This window comes from Cryptomeria japonica, chromosome 7 (genome assembly GCF_030272615.1).
Source record: "Cryptomeria japonica chromosome 7, Sugi_1.0, whole genome shotgun sequence".
NCBI classification, from domain to species: Eukaryota; Viridiplantae; Streptophyta; class Pinopsida; order Cupressales; family Cupressaceae; genus Cryptomeria; species Cryptomeria japonica.
Window position 1 is genome coordinate 127,615,014 of NC_081411.1, and position 25,096 is coordinate 127,640,109.

Below are 25,096 nucleotides of genomic sequence, written 5' to 3' on the forward strand. Positions count from 1 at the left end.
TACCCAAGGTGCCACCGGAGTGGTTGTTCACTGTTTGGATGGATGACTTTTCTTTACTTTTTTGAATGTTTTTGTATTTCTTCAGGACATTTTTCTGAATGTTTTTGGTATTTTCTGGTATGCAGGGGAGCCTGATGCTCTATACAGCTTAGGTATAAAACCGTTTGAGGTGCATGCTGTTGATTGGATCTGCAAGCGGTTCTCCTTCTGATGTAGCCAACTGATATGCCCCAGACCCGAACACAGCAGTGACAACATATGGGCCCAGCCAGTTTGATTCATACTTGCCCTGATGTTCTCTGTTTGGTTGGTTGCGAGGATTCTCTCGAAGAACAAGATCACCTACCTCAAATGTACGAGGTCTAACTCGGTGATTGTAGCTTCTGCTCATGCGCTGCTGATAGGCTTTGAGATGGTTGTATGCAGTTTATCGCTTCTCATCAAGTAACTCTAAGTCCTGAAGACGAGATACTCTGTATGGTTCATCATCTATCAGATTATGCAAGGAAACCCATAATGATGGTATCTCAACCTCAATAGGTAAGATAGCTTCTGCACCATAGACCAACGAATAAGGAGTTACACCTGTAGGGGTTCGAATGCTAGTTCGATATGCCCATAGCGCTGGATTGAGTTGAACATGCCAATCACGACCGACATCATTGACTATTTTCTTGAGGATCCTTAATATGTTTTTATTGGATGCTTCGGCCTGACCATTGCCTTGTGGGTAATAGGGGGTGGAAAAGCGGTGTTGGATATGAAATTTCTCACAAAGTTCACGGACATCTTGATTTTTGAAAGGGAGACCGTTATCTGTGATGATGGACATGGGCACACCATACCGACAGATGATGTAGTTGAGGATGAATGAGGCGATCTGCTTGCCAGTGACTTGGGTAAGTGGAATAGCTTCGATCCACTTTGTGAAATATTCGGTGGCAGTAATAATGAATTTATGGCCATTGGATGAAGATGGATGAATCTTACCCACAAGGTCGAGGCCCCATTGGCAGAAAGGCCACGGTGTCGTGATTGGTTGCAGTTCCTGAGCTGGTGCATGTATCAGGTCACCATGAACTTGACATTTCTTGCATTTTCTGACAAAGTAGTAGGAATCCTTTTCCATAGATGGCCAATAATATCCATTGCACAGGAGTTTCTTGGCTAGTGATGGACCACTTGAGTGAGTCCCACAAATTCCTTCATGTACCTCTTCCAAAGCCTTTGTTATCTCACCTTGTTCCAGACATCGAAGGAGAGTACCATCAAGACCACGTCGGTATAGGGTTTCAGCAATAATGGTATATCGAGCAGTTTGGCGAATGAAGGTTTTTCGTTGGTTATTTGATTGGTTGGGAGGAAGGGTGTGATCACGGAGATAGGTGTAGAACTCACCGTACCATGGGGATTCAGAACCGACAAGGTGACATATCACCTCGGATTCAGGGATATCATAAGCGGGGATCCAAAGCTGTTCTACCAAGAACTCATAGCGTGTTGAATTCTGTGGAAGATCTAGGAGAGATGCGATGGTAGCCATAGCATCTGCAGCTCTATTCTGATCTCTTGGGATCTGCTCAAAGGTGATAGTAGTAAATGATGACTTTAGAGTGTCCACCATTTGCTTATATGGCATGAGTTTATCATCTTTGGTCTGATATTCATCAGCTGCTTGTCGAATGACTAGTTGGGAATCGCCATATACTTGCAGTTCTTGTAATTTCCATTGGACGGCTAACTTGAGTCCTATGATCAAGGCCTCATACTCTGCTATGTTGTTAGTGCATGGAAATGTGAGCCTGTAAGACTTCGGGATGCTATCACCTTGAGGTGTGATAAACAAAATGCCTGCCCCCGAGCCGTGCCTAGTGTATGAACCATCAAAATATAGTTTCCAGGGTTGTGCTGTTGTGATCATGAATATCTCTTCATCTGGAAAATTAGAAATAAGAGGATGATCGCCTGTGAGTGGTGCATCGGCCAACTGATCTGCAATAACTTGACCTTTGATAGCTTTACGGTCCACGTACTCAATGTCAAATTCACTTAGAATCATCACCCATTTTGCCAAGCGACCTATCAATGCTGCTTTGTTAAGTAAATACTTGAGTGGATCAATCTTTGCAATGAGTTGTACTTTGTGTGTCAACAGATAGTGCCTCAATTTAGTGGCTGCTAAGATTACTGCTAGGCAAGCTCTCTCAATAGGTGTGTAATTGAGTTCATAGCCAACCAGTGTACGAGAGATGTAGTATACAACACACTCTTTATCTTCTGCATTATGTTGTGCCAGTAATACACCTAATGCTGTACTTGTCGCTGAAATATAAAGTAACAACGGTCTATTTGGATCTGGTGGCATCAACAATGGTGGATTTATGAGATAGTCTTTAAGTGCCTGAAATGCTTGTTGGCATTTGTCATCCCACTGAAAGTGGATGTTCTTGTGTAGCAGGTGTGTGAATGGGTGACACTTATCAGCCAATTGTGCAATGAATCTACGGATGGATTGAAGCCGTCCTTGTAGTGTTCTTAGCTGACTGATATTCTTTGGAGGTGGCATGTCCATGATTGCCTTAACCTTTGCTGGATCGACCTCAATGCCTTTGCTTGAGACAATGTATCCTAGAAGCTTCCCAGAGGTCACTCCGAAGACACATTTCTTTGGGTTGAGTTGAACATGGTATTGTTCCAGTCTATCAAAGATTTTATCTAAGATGTGGAGATGTCCATCTCTAGTGAGTGATTTTGCTAGTAAGTCATCCACATAATCTTCCATCATGGTATGCATCATGTCATGGAAGATGGTGGTCATTGCTCTCTGATAGGTCGCTCCTGCATTCTTTAGACCAAAAGGCATTACATTCCAGCAAAATGTGCCCCATGGACATGTGAAGGCTGTCTTATGTTGATCTTCGGGTGCGATCTTTATCTGATTGTATCCTGAAAAGCCATCCATGAGTGAAAGCATGGCATGTCCTGCTGTCAGATCCACTATGATGTCGATATTTGGAAGGGGGAAGTCATCCTTAGGACATGCCTTATTTAGATCTCTGAAGTCAGTATAAATGCGGATGCCCCCTTTTGGTTTGCCAACTGGCACAATATTGGAGATCCATTCTGCATAATCAATTGGTCTAATGAAACCAACATCTAGGAGTTTCTTGAGTTCTGTTTTGACTAGCACTGCAATCTGGGGATGCATCTTACGAAGCTTCTGCTTGACAGGTTTGGCTCCTTCTGCTACGGTGAGGTGATGCATGACTAAATCAAGATCAAGCCCAGACATGTCCGCATATGACCATGCGAAGTTGATCTGACACTTCTGGAAGAACTCTATAAATTTAGGCTGTTCCTCTGGAGTGAGAAGAGATGCCAGATGTATGATATGAGGATTTTCAGGAGTCCCCACATTGTATTCATTGGTTTCCTTGATAAGAATCGTGGATCGTTCCTGTTGTGTACTAGCAGGGAGAATGTCAAACCCTTCATCCTCAGGTGCCTCAGAGAGGTTTTCACCATTGGATACGCTCTTTCTTTTTACTTTTGTCGGATCAAATAGTGCCACAGTGTGGTTTTCACTGGAAGATCCATGTTGTATTGTTATATTTTTGCAGCTGAAAGGTTTGGCATCCGCCCCAAAGTATGCTGCGCTATTAAGTTCAATGGTGAATCCAGCTTTGTGATCCCTGCTTGGTAGGTTATCCCTTAATTCCAAAAAGTCAATGATAGCCTCATCATTTTGGAAGAGGTCAAGACACAGGGAATTTGGTTGGTTCCATTTGATGAGTTCAGGGTGGATAATGGGCATTACTTCATCGATTAGGTTAAGTTCATTAGAGGTATCCGTGAGGGTTAAGACAGTGTGGTGAAGGTTGTTAATGGTACTCTCCCTGTCAGAATTAGGCATAGGATGAGACGTAGGGTCTGTGGAAGATGTTTCCAGCTCAGGTACCCAAGTGGTCTTTATCTGTGCTTCTCCGTAAACAGGGATGTCTTTGCGGGGTGGAGGTGGTGATGTGTCTTCCTCATCTGAAGTGTTAAGCTGTACAGAATCAAATTCCCACTCATGTGAGTCGGTCTCTGAATCACTTTCCAGCATCCGATTGCTATACCATACTGGGATGTCTTTGGAGTTAAACACGACAGGTGTGATTGGTTTATGTATCTTTGTAGTGATCGGTGCTGCAGGAACCGTGATGGGGTTTAAAGGATTTGTCATTGGAAGTATCGGCAATGGTGACTCAGTGGTTTCTGCTGGAACTACTGGTGCCATAGATGTTGCTGCGGGTTCTGATACAGTTGTTGCTGCTATTGGTGTTATTGATGGGATTACTAGTTCGTTTGGTGAGATGATTGGTATTGTAGATGGTTGTGGTGGGTTTGTGAGCCTCGATGGGGCAGTGGGGATAGTGCTTGATGGTGCTTTGATTATGAAAGGTGTCCTCTTTGCAGTAGGCGGGCAAAATGGTTTGCTAGGTTTTCCTTTGAATCTGAGTTTAGGAAGGATCTCTTTTTCAAAACCTAGGCCTGTATTACCTTTGGGCTTGAATTCCGGCAGCAGAGGTTCATGTCGTCCTTGTTTGCAATATCCCAAAGCACTCTGACCATCATATCCCATTCTTTGCATAATGAGGAGGCCTTTGCCATATTGTTCCGTAGGAAGTGTAACTCGCGGTATGTCAGTGGTGATGGGATCTTTATAGATCCATTCCGCTAGGTCCTCATCTTGTGTTTCTTCCTCTTGACTCTTTCCAAGAACGAAAGGTGTCAAAGCACATGCTGGTATGTTTAGTGGTTGCTGGAGTAACTGTTGTGGTTTACCATGAGTTCTAGGAGAAGTGGGCATTTGTCCCACACAAAAGAGTTGACTCAAGTTATATTCTCCAGGACCTTCCTCTGTGATCTTCATCTTAAGCTTTTCTTGCTTCAGTATAGTGGTGTTTGAACTGGCAAGAGAGGCAGGATTTATATATGATGTGGAGGAAATGGCTTCTCTATTATTAGGAACGGTAATCTCTGGTTGATGGCTAATATTATGGCAAAATGCAAAGGGATTTGCATCGCCCAAGATTGTGATCTCTACACCGTTATGTGGGAACTTGATACATTGATGGTAGGTAGATGGAACGGCTTGCATGGCATGTATCCAAGGTCTACCTAACAATAGATTGTATGGCAGAGGAAGGTCCAGAACTTGAGAGATGATGTGCTTTACCACAGGGCCCACGCGGATTGGTAGTACCACAGCTCCTTTGGATGAATGCTCTGCATCATCATAGGCCTTGATGGTGATCTTCTTGCGAGAATCCACTGATTCTATTGCATATCCCAATGCTGTGACCAACTGTAGTGTGCAAATGTTTAGGCCTACTCCATTATCGATCAAGACTCGCTTGATCCTGTGTTGGTTGATAAAGCCTTCAATGTGTAGTGAAGCATTATGAGGTTGTTGGAAAGAAGAGTTGTCACTTGCGGAAAAAGTGAGACAAGGTGATGACTTTAGATTTCCCACCATGGCTTGAAATTGGTTCGTGTTCAGGTTTGCAGGGACTGACGCCTCTTGGAGTGCTTGATCCAAGATTGTTTTATGAGAGGGTGATAGACGCAAAAGCTCCAAAATGGATATAAGTGCAGGGGTTTTGTCTAATTGTTCCACAAGATTGTACTGCTTTGGGATGGAGGTGGTGCCTTGTGGAGCTGCCTTTATGGTGACCTTGCCATGACATGTAACAACATTGCAATTTGAGGTGGGATTTTTGAAGGTGATAGTTGCAATTTGTTCACTGGCATCATACAGGTGATTTACAGTGTAGTTATACGCAGCTTGCGTATAATCAGTGGTATCAGTGCCTCGCCGGGAAGTGGAAGGACCCCTTTGATCTTGTGATGGAAGTGGATTTTTGAACATCAGATGATCATTATTGGTCGTTTTTGGGTCATGTCCTTCAATTTCAATTTCTCCTCGATCAATAAGATCCTGAATGAGGTCTTTCAATCGGTGACAATTACTTGTCTTGTGTCCTCTTCCTTGATGGAACTCACAATGTTCAGTATCTCTCCACCATGCCGGTTTGACCTGAGGCTCATAGTTTGATAGCTTAGGTAGAGTGACCAAATTTTAAGAAATGAGTTGTCGCAACACTGTTTCAATGGGTTCCCCTAAGGGAGTGTATGTTCATTTTTGTTTTTGCTGACGAGGTCTTGGTTCATCATGAGACATGATGCGACCTTGATTGGAAGGAACATTTGTGTTATTCTGAGGTGGAGGGTTTTGTCCTGCAAACTGAACCACAGGTTGTGCATTTTGGATAGTTCGAGCATCCACAACCCCATCGTTGACGATATTCTTGTTTTTGTTCCAGAAGTTCGGTTTATCACTATTGAAGCGCGGGCGAGGACCATCTTTTGGTTCATTAAAGATTTTGATGAGTCCTTTCTTGATGAGTGCCCTTTCACATTTTATACCTTTGGTGATCATATCGTTAAAAGAGTCTGTGTCTTTGACATCCAAGTGAAATTCCATTTCTTCGTTTAAGTTGGAAATGAAAATTTCCAGTAGTTCTCATTCAGGTAACTGAAGAGAACGTCTGCTAGACATTTGGCGCCATCGTTGCAGGAATAATGAGAATAATTCACCTGGTTTTTGTTTGGTATTGCATAGATCAACCATGGTGATGTCGCGTTCAATGTTATAAGAGTAATGAGATAGGAACTTCTGGATGAGTTCCTCAAATGTTCTAATGCCACCTGGTAGTCGGGAAAACCATGATGTGGTTGTTCCTCCCAAGCTTTGGGGAAAAAGGCGCATTAGGTATGTGTCTTCATATGCCACTTCAAGGCAAGCAAAATGAAATTCTCAGACATGATCACGGGGATCTCCCTTTCCTCTATATTTTTTGAATTTTGGTGTTTTGAACCCGCATGGAAAGGGTGGCATATAAAGATTCCTATCAAACGGATAGGGACAGATGTCGTTAAGTGAGAATTGATTGGTCTTAACACCACTATGAAGTTGTTGGGCGAGATTCTTGACTTGTTGCCGCAACATCTCCATTTCATTTGGAGGAGGAGGTGGTGGGTTACCTCGAGGGATGTTATATCTGATGGGATCTCTACGCCTTTCCTCCTCATGGCGACTTTGTCTTTCTGATGCTTGTCTTAATTGGGCAAGATCAAAGTCCGAGGGGAGTTTGGCTCCTTCTTGAGCGAGTTTTAAGAAGTGAGCATCCGCATTGCGCCTTAGTATTTCATCAAATAATCTATTAAAATGAGGGTTATGCTGAACCCTTTCGATTGTTGAAGGAGTGGGAGTACTTGGGTTTTCGTCATTCACATTTCCTCCAAGTGCTTCTTGAAATTCATTGAGGTTGTCCTCTTCTTCCTCAATTTCTATTTCTTGTTGCCTTGATCGTGATCGGGTTTGAGCCATTTTGTTTATGAGTTTTGTTTGAAGTTGATTGAAGATGATGATGAGTTGTTTGATGAAATGAAAGATTGATGGTTGATGATTTGTGTTGCACGTAGATCTCTAGCACTTTTAAGGTAGATGTAACCGAAATTCCTTCTTTGAATTGCTTGCTTGTTTTGATAAGTTTTGATGTGATAAGGTGTAGAGAAATCTGAGATGTGTTACAGATTTAACTACCTAGTAATGAGAGGATTCACTCATGAACTAGTTTTAACTTGCGTAGATGTGTTTCTTAGGATGAGCTTATCCTAGATGTAGAAACAATCTAAAAAGTGATGTGATGTGTTTGATTTCAAGCAATATCTAAAAAGGAATCTTGGGACAAGAACCTCTTAATGTTTTGAGAGTTGGAATGGATTGATGATGAAGTGATGATGTATGAGTGAGATGATGGATAAAAATGTTTTCAACTTCAATAAAAACTTTGTGTTATAAATGGGACAAACTCTTCTTCTTCCCTTTCAGGCGTTGGTGGCACTTCTCGAGCTGTGTTGTAGGTGATACAGATGTTGGGGAAAAAGTTGGGATTAATCTTTCCTCCTTGATTTTTGTGATAACTCAGAGCTCTATATTGCATAAAAGCTCTGCGGTTCAATGATTCTGAATCAAACTCGTTTGTTTTACCTCGAAGGTATAGACGCATGCGATGTAGAAAGACTCTATTGGAGACAAAGATTTGTCGATTGATATAGAAGAATTTCCTCCTTTTGATTAAAGCCTTTGAGCTCAATGGTCTCCTTTTCAAGTTGATATTCTGATGACACTTCTTCTTTCGCAAGATCTGAAGAATGGTCATAAAAGTTGTGACTCTGTGTTGTTTGTACTTTGTTTTTGGTATTTTTGGTTGTGTTGACAGATGTTGGATGAATACTTTGTTTTTGGGATTGATTTTCTGATTTTTCTTTGACAAGAAAACAAAGCAAGCACACAAACACAAGAATTTTGCCTCAAAGGCACAAATGAGTATGGGTCTAGATCAACCCAATCCTTGGACTTGTTTTTGACCCTTCCTTTAGATGTATTTTAAGGTGTATTTCCAAAGCCTGAAGTCGGCTCAATTTGCACTAGGTCTGTAAAATGAACACACTTCAAACACTCTTTATCCCTAAGGTCAAATGGCCAGTTGTGATAAATTTAGCCCACATCTTGATATTTCTTTGACTTTGGTACTACATACCTTATGAATCCTGTCGTGGCAGGTAAGGATGTGATATACTAAGTCTTGCACGAGCATAACAAATAGATGATCCCTATGATGGGGGAGTCACCACCTTTATCAAGCCACAAGTGACTTTTCAAAAAGCTATGTTTCTACTCAAGGAAATATGTATGGTGAGTATCTTGGGAGCAAAACCTTCTATGCTCTTGCACTAAATTATACCTCAAATATCCTCAATCAATAGAACGGGTGGGCTACTACTTAAAGGTGTTTAGTCATGTTCGATGTTTTTGGACATAAGTTCATTCTGCAGTGACTCACTTAAGAGCCTTGTAACTGGTGGTGGGGCCCATTTGTCCTTTTGGCTAGTTACACTGTAGGAACAGCTATACCCAAGGCTACAGCTTTCACTCTCACCTGATTTCTATAGCGGCTCGAAGGATTTACCGCTCGAGGTCATTCCCAAGAGTATCGATCCCTTGGCAGGCCTCTCTTAAAAAGATAAAATTTGAGTGTTACTAACACTTTTCTCTTGCACCTAGGACCACGAGAGCCAAGGGAGAGGATAGTGTGTGTTAGAGGTAGGACCACTCGACTGACCTTTGTGCACAAGCATGCCAAACACCAAATTCACTTGTTCTTTTTAATCCATCATTGCAATGTGATTTAACTATTTGGAGATGTTGCTCCAATAGTCATGGTGTTCTTTTTAACTTCAAAAACAATGTGTTTTGTAATCTAGAATTCGGAAATCCTGGTCAACTTAATGAAAAACACGTTTGCATGAAGTAAAATCGCTTGCAAAAATCAAAACAAGTGGATTGTGTATTTTATTTGTACCAAAATTTGAAGTGTGGTTTGTAAATTTTAGGTTCGAATTGATGCAAGGAAATCAAATTTGTGTTGTTGATTTTAAGCACCAAAAGAAAATGAGTCCTAACTAGAAAGCAATGAATATTTTTTTTTCTTTTTTGTGTTTTTCAAGTTCTTTTTAAGCACTAAATGAAAATTTTGTGATTTTTATGTTGGGTTGTTAACCTGCATGAACAAAAAACAAGTTAGTAAAAACCAATGTTCAAGGGGGGGCTTCCACAAGCCTAAGATACTCAATTTTTTGGTTACAAAGTGACTTGGACAACACTCTGTCGCAATAGCGCTAGTCTGCTTTTTAGACAGTAGTGCTAATTTATACAATAGCGCTAGTCTGCGCTTATAGAAGCGCTAATTTACACCGTAGTGCTCAAAGAATAGAAAAATCCGAGAGGTCAAAAGCGCCAGAATGTTGTCAATAGTGCTAGAATGTTGTCAATAGCGCTGGAATGTTGTCAATAGCGCTAAAAAATTTTTGATAGCGCTATTTTAGGGACAATAGCGCTAAAAGAAATTATTTCGATAGCACTAAAACGTGTTCATTAGCGCCGAAGCGCGACCTGTGTGGCACTTTCAACAAGCAAAATATGTTAGTTGTCAAAAATAATCAGAAGGTTGCGTGTTCGATTCACATCGGGTTCACCAAATGATGCCCTTCTAAATGGCACAAGATTAGTCTATGATCAAATAACACAAAAACACACAAAACATTAGTGTTAATCAATCTAAAACTAAACTATGAAGGCATACCAAAAGAGACACAAAAGACATGCTAATTTATCTAATAAACAAAACACAGATTATGAGGCATCTCCAACTACCTCTTAGCATGGCTTTAGCTTCTTCTCCCTTGTTCCTTTCCTCTCCAAGTTCCAAAATAGTGTAGCTCTCAACAGCTTTTTGCACTATGGATGCTTATGGAGGATTGAGATTTAATATTAAGCTTCAAATATGAAATGAAAAGCTAAATACTATGCTATTGATGCTAAAATGATATATTTTAACCAAAAATGATAAGATGTTAGATTGCTTATGCTAAATGATCTCTAAAAATGTCTATAGCCTAAATGCATACAAGTTTTCAGGATCTGGATTATGAAGGAATGGGCTCTATTTATAGGAAAAATGGAGCAATGGATGACCAGGATTGAAAGGTTTAATCAAGGGTCAAGCTTGAAAGTTGGGGATCCATGTGCACAATTGGCACCAATAAAATAGTGACAAGTGTCAACACAGGATTGGGTTGAGAGAAGAGGTTGGAGGCATTAAAGGCCTGAGAAGACTTCATGGTTATCTAAAGGCTAAGGGTCAAGTCTAAATTAGGATTACCCACTAGATTAGGAGTTAATGCAAGGATAAACCTTTGTGCAAATGATTAAGAGATAATCATGGTCAAAACATTAAATGCTTGATGAGACCCTTGGGTTGGATAGAGGTTGAGTCAAAACAAATGTTTTAACCATGTGGGAGGGTTTGAGTTAACCATTAATGGTTATTGGAGACTTTGGGGATTAAGTGGTTGAAGGTTGAAAGCCTTTAATGGCTATCAAAGACTTTGAGCCATTTAGTGGTTGAAGACTTGAAGCTTTTAATGGTTATCAAAGACTTTGAGGTTTTGAGAAGTGAGTTCCCTTTGCTTAGGGATGTGACAATATTTAGGGGATGGATTAGGCTAATTAGGAAGGGGTTAGAAGAATCTAGAAGGGGATTAGATTTTGCAAGTGGATTTGGTGGGTGAGGGAAAATATGATTTTATTTAAAATAAAAATTCATTTATTTCAAAATGTGTGCAAGTTGCATTTGTAGGAAAATGCAAGTGGGGTGGGGATAATGATTTAAATAAATGTTTTATTTAATTTATTTAAAAGAGGAAAAGGGGGATTTAATTAAATAAATAGATTTTATTTATTTAATTGATTTGTATTTGGTTTAATGAATTAATTAAAATAAATTGAATAATTTATTTAATTAATAGAAGAATGTTTGGGGATAAATTAATTAAATATTAATTTAATTAATTAATGGCTAGTAGATTTTTAATCAAATAAATACGAAATATTCATTTAATTAAGCTGGACAGATTTATGTGACTACAGATTCAATCTCTAAGTGCATCAAATTTTGACATCAATCGACAGAAAATTTGAAAAACAAAGAAAACACTTCCACTTTTTGCCCAAAAATGGGACTCAACTTCTTGCAGCCACCCTGGACTCAGATTTTGAACTGATCTTTATTTTTTATAAATTGTAATATATTATTTTATTTTCATTTCATTTTATTTATATTCTTAAATTTAACTTATAATCCTATATTTTTAGAAAACATAAATTATTAATTTTTTTCCATAAATTATTAAATTATTTTTTTAAAATATGAATATTTAATCAAATTTAATTTTTTATATATTATTTTTAAAAATAAATTGTATTAATTTAATATATTTTATTAGTAAATTAATTAACATCTAAACTGTAATACAAAATTTTTATTTTAAATTTTTAGTTTTAATATTAATGTTAATTTAATTTTTTTAAATAATTAAAAAAATAATTTAATTAAATATATATTTTTTATCTCATATTATTAAAAAAAAAAATTAAAAAAATTGTTTATTAAATATTTTTTTAATTTTTAAATTGTTATATTTTTAATAATGCGTATTAATTGAATAAATTTAATATTTTTAGATTAAATAAAGTTCAAACAATGTTATTTTTATTTACTTTTATTTAATCTAAATATTAATCTCAATTGTAGTTTTGGGTTGGGAATAGAATTAATGATATAGAAAACATATATGGTAATGTATTTTAAAAGTAGATGAATTTAAAATTACATAGATGGGGCTATCATTATGTGTAGGAAGAAGAGACGTGGTACTACTATGTATTAAGGAATTATGTTGAAAGTGTATGTGATAATTACTACCACTAGTCAAAACAAAGATATAATCAAGGTGAATCTCATAGGTATGAGCCAATTCATTGAAGAAGGGAAATCACATACATGATAAAATAATACTATAATAAAAAAGACATTCCCATACATAAGATAGAAAGACATGAGCACATAAAAGGACGGAAGTATTAGATGCAATAAACATAAAAATACACCAAGATCAATAGTAGACAAGGAAATACCTAACCTAAAGATAATGGTGGACATGAGAATTATGAAAAATGATATAATAATGAAGCACAATTATAATGAAGGGTGTATGTGCATTAAAGAGAAAGTAAATAATGAAAGTTCAAACTCTAATTATGAAATACATGAACATTCAAACATAATAAAAGTGGATTCGAATTCCAGTTATCTCCAAATTAAGAAATATGCGATGACATGTACTATTGGATTTGAAACAATAATATGTAGGGATAAAACCTAAGAAAAATCCATCATGTGAAAAACTTAATACAAATTTATTCACTAAAATTGTCTCAACCCAAAATATATTCTCTATTATCTCAAGTGACATGTTTGTTTATTTTGAATTAAAAGATTCTCCTAAATATAAAATCAAAATTTCTATATTAACTATCATTATATACCATTTAAATCCATCAATGTCGTATAGTTTTAAGAATTAATATTTATTATAGTGGAACAATTTTGATATCTATTTGTATGTTGTAGATTTAGTTTTGAGATTTAGATATTCGTAATTATTTAGTTAGATATTATTTTGATAGTATTGATTATCATCTTTGCAGTTATCAATCTATAATTATTTGGACTTATCTTGATTACATCTTTATTAATTTGTTATCATTTACAAACCATGTTTATTTGTCTTCTTATTATTATCAAACTAATATACATCAATTGCATATTTTAATATTGATTATATAAAGTAATTCGCATTATTATATTTTTTTTTGTATTAATAATAAGGATTTCAAAATATACAGTTAGATGAAATCAAGTCCGGGCCTCATAGAGGCAGCAAAAAAAGGGGACGAGGCAGGGCCTCACATCGAGGAGATCAAAAGAGAGTATACAGTATAGACACGTTTACTACAAAAGCAGCATCAAAAGGAGACAGACTAAGGCAGGATGCCATCAATGGCATCAACCCAGGTCGTCCATCCCTTATCCCCCTCCATCCAAACAACTTTCTTGTTTTCCTGGATCGGCATGGCAAGCACCTCCTTTTTGGTGTTCTTGTTCCGCCTGATTTCTTGGTTCATTTTGTTCAGGGTCTTGTCAAAAGCTTTGATGTCATCAATGTTCTTTCTCCACTCGTAGTCGTGCTTCATCTCATAAACAAAGAAGGTGGCGTGACCGGTCTTCAGGAACCACCTAAGCTTGTCTTTATCAATCATCATCATGGTATAGACCTGCAAGAGGATTTTAAAATATGTGAGTTTACGGTAAAACTCAGTAAGGGACCGGGGTTTGTCTTGATATTTTTCCTCGTTCCTGCACTTCCAGAGCTGCCACAAGATGTTAGAAGAGAGAATGTACCAAAAAAGATTAGTATCCTTTTTAATCCCATAAATATGTCCAGTCACAATATTCAAAATGGAGTAATCAAGTGGATAAGATATATCAAACATTTGCCAAATTTTCCTGGCAAAAATACAATAAAAAAAGATATGTCTACAAGTTTCAGGCATCTGACAGAATTTACAGTATTCAGTTTGAGCTTCCAAGTTCCTGACAGGGAGTCTGTTCAGCAACAACAGCCATCTAAAGTATTTAATTTTAGGTTCAATGGGCCCCTTCCAAAGATGGTTAAGGAGTTTCTTCTAGGAACAGCTATCAAGGGAGGTATACCAAAGAGCATTAATATGTTCAATGATGGAGCTGTTATGATTGATAACATTGTAAATATTTTTTGCCTTAATCTTGCTGAAGATGTTACCATCAGGCCATTTGCACTGAAGGAACCTATTGGAATCCACATAGCAGGTCATGGGGAGATCTTTAGTGGCTTTAACAATCATATTATATGTTTTCTTTTGCGAGTCAGGAATGTTAAATTTAGTTTTGAGATCATTCCAAGGCATCAGTTGGTTATGTTCAAATAGGTCAATCAATTGGGATATCCCTTTATTGTTCCAGTACCTGGCAGAGCAGCCTTGTGAGAGGGCTAAGGGCTTTCCCGAGAACTGTAAGTTCCACCAAATAGATCTTTCGCCGTATAGAGTTTGACTATCATGGTAGTCCTTATTGTTTACAAACTTTCTAACCTGTTCCCAAGCCCTCCAAATGGAGCAGAAAACTGTAGATCCATGGACCTTAATAGGAAAGCTACCCATGATCAGATCAGCAAGGGGCAGGCCCTTCTAGGATTTGGCATGCTTAGGGAAACGCATTTCTATGTTGTTTCTAATAAGGATTTTCCATGGGGAGTCACCCTCCATAGAGTGGAAGATCCATTTAGCGGCAAGAGCAACTCCTTGAATTCTGAGATCCTTCAAGCCCAATCCCCCAAGGAGGCTATCCGTATGACACCATTGCCACTTAACAGCATGCATTTTCCTAGTTCCTCTGCCATCAGACCAAAGGAATTGTCTAATGGCCTTCTGGATCTCAAATATCTGATAGTTATTGAACAACCAGGCCGAAGAGAAGTATATGTTATAGGATGAGAGAATTTTCTGGCAAACTTGAACCCTGCCAGCAAGAGAAAGGGAACGGTTATGCCACTTATTAAGCTTGGAGTTAATTTTGTCTTTGATCCAAAGCCACATAGCCTTAAGAGAGGGGTCCACAGAAAAGGGAATTCCAAGGTATCTAACCACCAGGTGAGGACCTCCCCATTGATATTGAGATCTACTACTCCAGTCAGGAGGAACTTCATGCCATCCAAGACAGGTAGATTTGGAGTAGGAGATCTTTGCTCCGGATATAATGCAGAATGTCTTAAGTTTGTTTTGAAACGCTTCAAAGTTGCTGTCACAGGCTTCAAAGAAAACAGTAGTGTCATCGGCAAACTGACTGGTGATGAGCTCTTCATTGTTAGGGAGCCGGATACCTCTAACAGCAGGGGACATAGAGTGATCTTTAAGAATATAGTGGAGAGATTCTGAGGAAATCACAAAAAGGGTAGGGGCCAAGGGGCAGCCCTATCTGATAGATCTACCCAGAGGGAAGGCCTCAGATAAGGATCCATTGATATCAATCTGGGCAAAAACATCTTTCATCATCATTTTAACAAATTCACAAAATCTGCTAGGAAAACCAAAAGCTTCAAGAGTCATGGTGATGAAATTCCATTCTACTCGATCATAAGCTTTCTCGAAGTCTAAAAGCAGCATGGCAGAGTTTTGCTGGGACTGCTTAGCCCAATGCATAGCTTCCCAGCTAGTTATCACATTTTCTAAAATATACCTTCCCTTAATGAACCCAGTCTGTGTTGAGCCAATAATCTTGGGGAGGATGTTCTGAAGCCGCAGAGTAAGGATTTTCGCTAAAATTTTATAGGAGACATTAAGCAGAGTAATCGGCCTCCAGTTTTTAATAAGAGCTTTATCTCCATCTTTGGGGATGAGTTTGATGATGCCCTTATTGATATTCATACCTAAAGAACCTCTAACTAATACCGCCGAGTATACATTAAGAAGATCATGACAGATCCAACTAATGTTGGCTTTATAGAATTCAGCAGGCAGGCCATTGGGGCCGGGGGCCTTGTCGTTCTGCAGTGAAAGGATTGCTTTCTCGATTTCCCCCACTGTGATCTCAGCAGAGAGGAGAGCAACATCTTGTTCGGTGATCTTTTTGGGAATAAGGGAGAAGCATTTGTTCCTGATGTTATTTGCTTCCTCAGAATCTTCGGATGTAAAGAGATCCTGGTAGTATTTTGCAAAGGCATCTTTTATCATATCGGGGTTGGTAATGTCCTGATTATTGATGATAATTCTGCCAATAGCTTCATTAGTCTGTTTATGCTTCAAAAGATTGAAGAAGAATCTTGATCCCCTGTCTCCGAATTGTAACCAATTATCTCGAGATCTAATTTTTGCACCTCGAGTTTTGGCCTGGAGATGTTTACTAAGAGTATCCTTAGCATAGATGAGCTGGGCAGTAAGGTTGAAGTCAGAGGGGTTGGCTTGAATGCGGGATTCAGCAATCTGAAGGTTAGCAGAGAGGGTATTTTCAATGCGTCTATAGTCTTTGGCTCTTTTTTGGCCAATCGTTTTAAGAAAGTTCTGCCATGAGCTAACATTAAGGTCCCATTTTTCAATATCATTAAGATGAGGATAATGATTTTTATTGATCAAGTTGATAATATTAACAGCGGCTAAGATATCTTCATCTTTCAGAAGACTGGTATTCAGTATGAATTTAGCATCAGCAGACCGACGAGGAGTCGGGGATCTATTGATAATAAAGCTGGTTTTTATGGGGTGATGATCAGAAAGCGTGGTCGATGTGACTAAAACAGAGTTCCCCCATTTATCTAGGAGGATAGAGAAAAAATTCTTATTTGCATAAAACCTATCCAACCTTGAATATATTCTATTGTCCCCTTGCTGAAAATTGCACCATGTGTGCCATATTCCAGGTGAAAGATCTTTATTTCCAGCAAGAGGATCAAAGAATAGTTTATTTCTTTTCATTCTATCCCAGTGAAGCTTTTCTCTATCCTTCCAGGTAAGGGGGAGGCCCCCCTCCTTATCTATTTGAGATTCAACCATATTAAAGTCTGCCCCCACAATCCAGGGCAGGTCAGGAAGATCATTAATCCAGTCCCAAAGAGATATTCTTTCATTCCAATCATTGGAAGCATAAACAGAGCATATGCCAAAACAATTGTTGTTATGGTTAATGGTAACCCAGACAGCTCGATTACATGGGGATATCCCATGATTAGTAGTATAGTTACTCCATTTAGGGCTAACAAGAAGAGCAACTCCTCCTCTACCCCTAGAATGAAGGGTGTGATACTTAACTGCATCCTTCCATAGAAAAACCAAATTATTATGGAGGGTGAAATCAACCGCTTTGATCTCTTGGAGCATCAAGAAGTCCAGGTTAGGATGAGAGTCAAGGTATTTTTTTATGACATATTTCCTATCCGGGGACTCAAGGCCCCTTATATTCCAAGATATACAGTTCATTGAGAACCAGTGGTCAGGGGAAGACACTGCATATCCGCTCCCTGGATGGGAGTCGCATTATTCGGGGAGGGATCCTCTTTCTTTTTGTTTCCAGAGTTTTTATTTTTTGATCCCGTAGGTCTTCCCCGTCTTTTCGAAATGGGGAATTCTTCCATACCTTCATTCTCATAATCCGACTCAAGCATCATCAGTTTGTCTTCCTCCATGGGTTGCTTGATGTTACAAGAGACCATAGTGGGATTACAAGCGGGAATAACTTCAATGGTACAGTTATCATCGATTTCCTTAAGAGTTTTATGTGAGGTTAGGGCTTTAGGAGTAATACAAGTTTTGTCAGTAAGATCACAATTTAGTGGGAAATCTGAGATGGAGCTGTTCGAGATGGGAGGGGCTTGCGGATTCAATACATCCTTCTTGCTATTCGTTTTCCTACGCCTTTTCTTGGTAGTAGTTAAGAAACCATCCGAGATACCCGCAGAGGCATTAGGGCATTGTGTGGGCAGAGGGGAAACGGTATTGGTGATCTGAGGAGGGGCAGAGACTGAAGACAAAGGAGTGCAATGAGGGTTGAGGCGAGCATTTTGGGTAGATGGCTGGACAGGTTGAGAGGCAGAAGTATTGTTACTGGGAGGGATTTGGGGAGGGTTATCTCTAGTGGTTTTATCAGAAGGAGTATCCAGTTTCCTTTGGATAATTGGACAGTCTCTTTGTTTGTGTCCTTCTCTACGGCACAAAAAACAGGCATTTAATCCGCCTAGGATTTCGATAGGACATGTAATCTTTTCTTCAACAATGTCAATATTTAGGGTTTCCGGGATATCTATTCCAGGCTTGAGTGCTATGAGGATGCGGGCATCTAAATGGGGTACCAATCTAACTGTATCATCCATTCGGATGACCCTACCCAAGGGTTCCAATAATTGTGGTAGAAAACGCCATAGGTAGGGAGGGACATGTTTAACTAGAATCCACCTAGGGGCGGAGAGAGCTATAACTTCATCGTGTATGGCTTCTGGTGACCATGCCAGAGCGCGGAATGAAGTGGAGCCAACATTCCAGTATTGTTTTTTAACAACTTCGGCCTGTGCTTCCTGCGAGACAAAGAAAATAACATATAGGCCCCTCTGTATTTGTCTGCAAAAAGATATGTGGAAACCTAGTTTCAAACTCCAATAATTGTGAAACCAGTCGTCAAGAAACTTGCGTGGAGGGCACTTATCTAGTTCGACAGCAGAGAAAAAAATAGCATAATTCCTAAGTCTATTTTTTTCATTCAATATTTCAACCAGCATTTCAGGATTTGGCAAAACAGAGAAAGGGTTACAGCAACCCTAGGGCCCTTACTGGCGTTGGAGGCTCCATCGGAGGCGGGGCAGAGGAACCTAGCACTAACATCCACCGCAAAGCCTGTGTTCGAAACCGCTTCTGAAAATGTTTTGGGTCTGGTAGGTATAGCAATGACTGGTTTGGGTGGGATGGGCAAGGTAGTATTATTGCCATCAGATGGGCATTCAGGTCCGCTCGCATGCGAGGAGGGTACGGTATTGGGAGGGAGGCCGAAGCCAGGACTTACATTTAATTCCATGCTATCTAATGCTTTTAATGGAGAGAACACACCTGGATGTCTGACATTGCCGGGAGTCGCCGGCGATCCTCCACCGTCGCTCGCCACCGTGGACGGAAAGAGCAGGATCCTTTCGAATATTCAGAGATTTCAAACTTCCAGCTTCGTCAGCGAAAAAGCAGCTCCCTATCTAATTATACATTTTCACTATAAAATTTGTATTATATCATCATTATTATATTTTGGATAAATATAATATAGAAATTAAAATGCATATTTGCAAGTACGTATAATCATCCATTTTGTGCAAGCATCCTTCAATGATGACATTTGTTAGACCATATTTATTTTGAGGCATTCATTTTAAACCATTCATATGACTAGTCCATGCTTCCACATTTTACGTAGCATGAACCTTCCTAAAAACCTTGCCTCACTTGAATTTGATGAGGGAGCAAAGTGAGGAAAACATGGAGTTACAGAGAGGATTAACTAGCTTGCCTCACTTTAATTTAATCTTATTTTATTTTGATTTGGTAAAATATGAAATTACTTTTAAATTTATTTAAAAATATAAAATTAAAATAAGATGAAATTAAAAATTTTAAAATAAAAAATAATTTATTCTTTAAAAAATTATTGAATTAATATAATTTATTTAAAATAAAGTAATATATAAGAATTTATAATTTCTTTAACATTTAAATTTAAAAATATATATTTAATAATTGGTATTTGTAAATTAATATTTAATTATTAATTAACATAAAAATATAAATATTAAAAAATAATAATAATAAATTACAAATTATAGAAATAAAATTGTACCTTAAAATTTTTATTCTATTAGATAATTGAAGTGGTGTGCTATACATCGGATTATATATTGTTTAACACATACCATCAGCACACACAAAATATAAAACTGACGCCAGTCATATGGGTCTTGAAAAGAAAATATGAAGTGTCAAAAATGAAACAAGAGGTTAACATGACCTGGTTAATAACGGAAATGGGAAACGAGAACATACACTTAGTGTGTGTTGTTTAAGCTAGGTAGAGTATTCTCTTACACTAGTTTTGATCACTTACAATTACAAGTCTTTATTTTATGTTGGTTATTACCCTATCTGAAATAAATCAACTGACTTTGAACACTAACACTTGCATGCCTTCCTCTTCTTGGTATTCTTTTCTTGTAGTCCCAGTCCCATCCAACATCACATGGATTTCTTTCTCTTTCAAGTTATTTTCTTAAAAAAATTATGTAAAAGATATCGAGAGATATTAAATTTCAAAATATTTAACATTCACATATATGACTATATCTTATAGCTAACCCTAACCCCAATCTTAAATCTAAGATTTATCTTAGAACCCTAATCTTAAAATTAGATTAAATGTGATTTTAAAGTAATATAATTGATATCAAAATTTGATTTTAAAGTAATATAATTGATATGAAAATTTGATTTTAAAATGTTTTAGAGGATCCATAATCATATGAAGAACAAGTATAATTGTTCTCCATATCCTATGTTTCATTTAATTGCACTTTTTATATTTAAAAATACAATAATATTTTATTATATCAAACTATATCATCATGATTTCAGCTGAAAAATATTTTTAAGGAAATTATCTTGTTCAAGTTCACTCTAGTGATAGAGTTAAATAATAATACTTCAAGAGCAATGCAAGCCTTTCAAAAATTAGCTTTATGGTTTAAAAGATTTCTAATATGAGTATGAAAGACATAAAATTGTAGCCTTATGGAGTGTCTTTATGTTGTCATTTGGATAGGCAATGTAGTTAGTTTATTTTCATCTATCCTAGAAAATCCTCTAGAAATATCCTTCTTAATTTGGATAGAACTAAAAGAGTAAAAGAACCTTTTCACTCTTGTCAAGTGGCCAAAACCACTTATCTCAAAAATATTTAATTAGACAAAAAATCTAAGATAGTTTGAAAGGTAGTAATAATTACGAATATTAAGGATGAATATTAGATAGCTTGCTTAATAAAAAACATTAGACAACTATGCAATGTTAGTAAAAGGTGATCTTGATCATCAAGCTTTCCCCACACATCTTCAAGGGCAATATCATCAATTTTCTCCTAACATGTAATAGTATCTTCCTCTTCAAGGTTCTCCTTGATGGGTGGCTGGACATGAACTAAAGAAATGATGAGTTACCAATGAGGGAAATTGTTGATTTATATAGTTGATGTGCACAAGGGAGTTTGAGAGAAACATAAGTAAAGAAGCGAAAATTGCACATTTGAATAGGAACAAAAGGAAGTCATAGGAAAGTAATGATACTAGTAGCAAAAAGGAACCCTCATAGAGTCCAATAGGATCAAATCCTAAACAAGGATGAATAAAAAATAAGGGCAAGGCCCACAAAACACTAGGAAACTAATATAGTACCAACAAATGGTGGATCTTGATTATCAGTCTTCTCCCCCGCATCGCCAAGGCTAGTATCATCAATCAACTCTAAACTAGTTAGAGCATCATCATCTTCTTCAATATTCTCCTTAATTGGTGGTTTGGACACAAACCAAAGAAATGATGAGGTGCAAACAAGGGAAATTGTTGATCAATATATATAGAGTTTATGCAAACAAGGGAGTGTGAGGGAAAAAGAGAAGTAAATAAGGTCTAGAGGAAAGAAGGATAGAGAAGGGGTTACTATGCATTGGAATATGAATGAAAGAAGGTTGTAGGGAAGTAGTAAAACTAGCAGAAAGAAAAAAGAAAAAATTGGATCCTGATCATTAGGCTTCCTTGACACATCTATGAGGGTAATATCATTGATTGGGTCCCAACTAATAAAAGTGCCATCTTCTTATTTAGGATTCTCCGCCATGGGTGGTTGGACTCAAATAAAAAAATAACAAGATATAGGTGAGGTAAATCATTGATTTATTTGGTTGATGCATACTAGGAAGTGTGAAAGAAAGAGAGAAGTAAAGAAGGTAGAGGTGGGAAGGATAAATAAGAGTAAATTTTGTGTTGGAATAAGATTGAAAGGAGATGATGGAGAAGAAATGAGACTAGCAGCACAAATAACCCATGAAAGGAGCCAAGAGGAGCGATGGCAAGACAAAACATAGTAGCAGTAAGAAGATACCACTGCCCAATGAGTGGGGTCTAGTTTTCTTGTCCATGAAGTCAGAACTAACAAGGAGACAACTTGAGAAAAAGAGGGATTTTAGAAATCGTATGTGAATATTCAAATACGAGAGATTCTCTATAGAAAAAGGAATAAGTCAATATCATGTGAGGTAACCAAGCACACACTCTATAAATTGACTTGTTTAGGTCATTCATCTTAAAACAAATTAATATGTGGGCTTGTTTAGATGGCTCATACAAAATAATATTAATATGTGAGCTTGTTTAGATGACTCATACAAAATAATAGATGTGCTTGCTTAGATGGTTCAATGAAATAATAGGTGAGCTTATTTAGGTGGCTCATATGACTTTCTGAAAATACCACAGGAGAAAATACCACAGCATGTTTGAAAAGATAGAAGCAATAAAATTCAGTTAAAGACGACAAAGACGACTTTCTGGAATTGGCCTATGCAGGTCTCGAACCTGCGACCTTCGCGTTATTAGCACGACGCTCTAACCAACTGAGCTAATAGGCCACATCAATCAATCCCGATGAATTCTTATATGAATACAATATATGGTTTAGAACCAAAAAAAATAAAAAAAATTCTATTTACGTATGATTCTGACAGATAATGACATCGCTCATCGGATGCAAATTCCAATTCGGTAGTGCAGAAATAAGTGCAATTGCTGTGCAAGATTAAAACAGGAAGACAGTAAATAGATTTTACGCCACTGTGGGTATCGATCAAATCCACAACTTCAACACACTGCAATATGCACGTTTATATACGGTAACATTTTGTAAACTCTAACTCTATTTTAAAACTGCTGTAGATTGTTTAAATATCACTGGCCAACAGTTGATGTTGGATAAGCTATATATAATCTTATATAAATATGTAGAGATATAATCCTTTAAAAATATAAAATTTATATATAAATATATATAATAACTTTTTTTTATGAATACATGCGTTATTTTCTATTGATTTAAAACTAGCATATTTATATTTATATATAAAAGATGTGGAGAGATATCAAACTTTAAAAAACTAATGTGAATCAATACCAAAAGATCAATTATAATCTTAAATTAATTTCAATCTATGGATAATAATAATAAATCAATTAAATTATTATAATCAATTTAAAGGATAAATATGACACTAAAAAAAAGTTTATAGCGAAACCAAATTATCACAACCATAAAAAATGTGTAGGACATACAGATTTAATGACTATACATTACAAAAAAGAAGTTCAATGAATGGTGTTGGCTTATATAATAAAGCTAAAAATTGATGACATTAAACATTAGGACTGTAAACTTTTTTTCCTCCTCTTTTTCTTGCTAGTAGAAAATAAAACATGCAAAATAAGAAGAGAAAAATCAAAAATATTTTTTTATTTTCTATATTGGATCCTCCCAATTCTTATCTTTTCATAGTTGGAAAAAGTTATTCCAATTGAATTTTAGCATCTACAATAACATTCCATCAATTCAAACGCATGGAAGCATAAAGAAACAAAAGCTATTATTACATACCTTTGAGTTCTTCAAATTCTAAACATGTATAAATTTATGTTGCTACTCAAAACTCTTCTGAGATCAAAATTGCAATAGATGTAATTGCATTGATTGTCTATCCCACTAAGTTCAAGTAGGAAATTTGTAGGCCACCAAAAACTGAATATGCATAAATAAAGTTTTCTCTTAGACACACCTGGTAGATGGGTTGTTTTGTTTCCAAAACAAAAAAAATCATTTCATTTTATTGAGATAAAACCAAAAGTGGCAAAAAAATATGAGATAAAAGGATACGTAAGCACCTTCAAAAAAGAACAAATCTAAAAAAATCTAAATAGCGTTATGCTATACATTCTATTGTCTCAAAGCCAAATAAATGAGAAATGATTAAACCTTCTAAATGGTCAATTTCTTTTAATCCAAAAGCAACAAAAAATTTAGAAGTCATGAGAATTTTTTATTTCAAATTAAAAAAAAAATGTATCTATGGTCAAGCATTCAATGCTTAAAACACCATAACTAACCCAAAATATCCAAAATCTAGAATCAATAAACTTTTATATGTCACATAATTATAGATAAAATGTAACAAAATTGAACCATACTCTCTAATAAAGATAAATGCATTAGCCATACAAATCACCTAGTGGAGTCACATAACAAGAGGCTATGATCATTGCAAGTTCATTGTTTACCTTCTAGCAAATTGCTCAATTTGCAATGCCCTTCTTTACTCTAACATCTCTGTCAAAGGTACTATCATGCATTGTAAAGTGACAACAATAAAAAAAATAAACCATGCTATGCTAAAAAAATAACATTCTATAGTGCAAGGAAACTTGTCATTTCTTATTGAATAAGGAAGAAAACAACAACCTTATTATTTTTGTTTTTCTTTCATGGATAAGAATGGTGGTTCCACCGTAGAGTTATGCCTTTAAATGTAATAAGGTTTAGGTTTAGGATTGGGGTTCAATTTCATTTAGGATTAAAATTAAGATTAGGGTTCAATTAGTTTTAAGGTTAAGGTTTAGTTTTATTTATGGATAGGGTTACATGATTCAATTTGGTTTAAGATTAGGGTTCAATTTTGTTTAGCTTTAGAGTTAGGATTTGATTTGGCTAAGGATTTGAGTTTAATTTGGTTTAGGGTTAGGGTTCAATTTGGTATTAAATTCAGTTTACAATTTTGGTTAAAATTAGTTTAAAGTTAATGCTCGATTTGGTTTAAGGTTAGGGTTAATTTTTTTAAAAGTTAGGGTTATGGTTCAAGGTTTGGGTTCAATTTGGTTC

General features: G+C 36.8%; 1 non-coding gene across 1 annotated transcript; it reads right to left on the reverse strand.

The window, feature by feature from the left end:
• Positions 1 to 22,731: 22,731 nt before the first annotated feature.
• TRNAI-AAU (transfer RNA isoleucine (anticodon AAU)) lies at positions 22,732 to 22,805 on the reverse strand. Its single transcript has one exon. It is a non-coding gene; the product is annotated as a tRNA-Ile (tRNA).
• Positions 22,806 to 25,096: the final 2,291 nt, after the last annotated feature.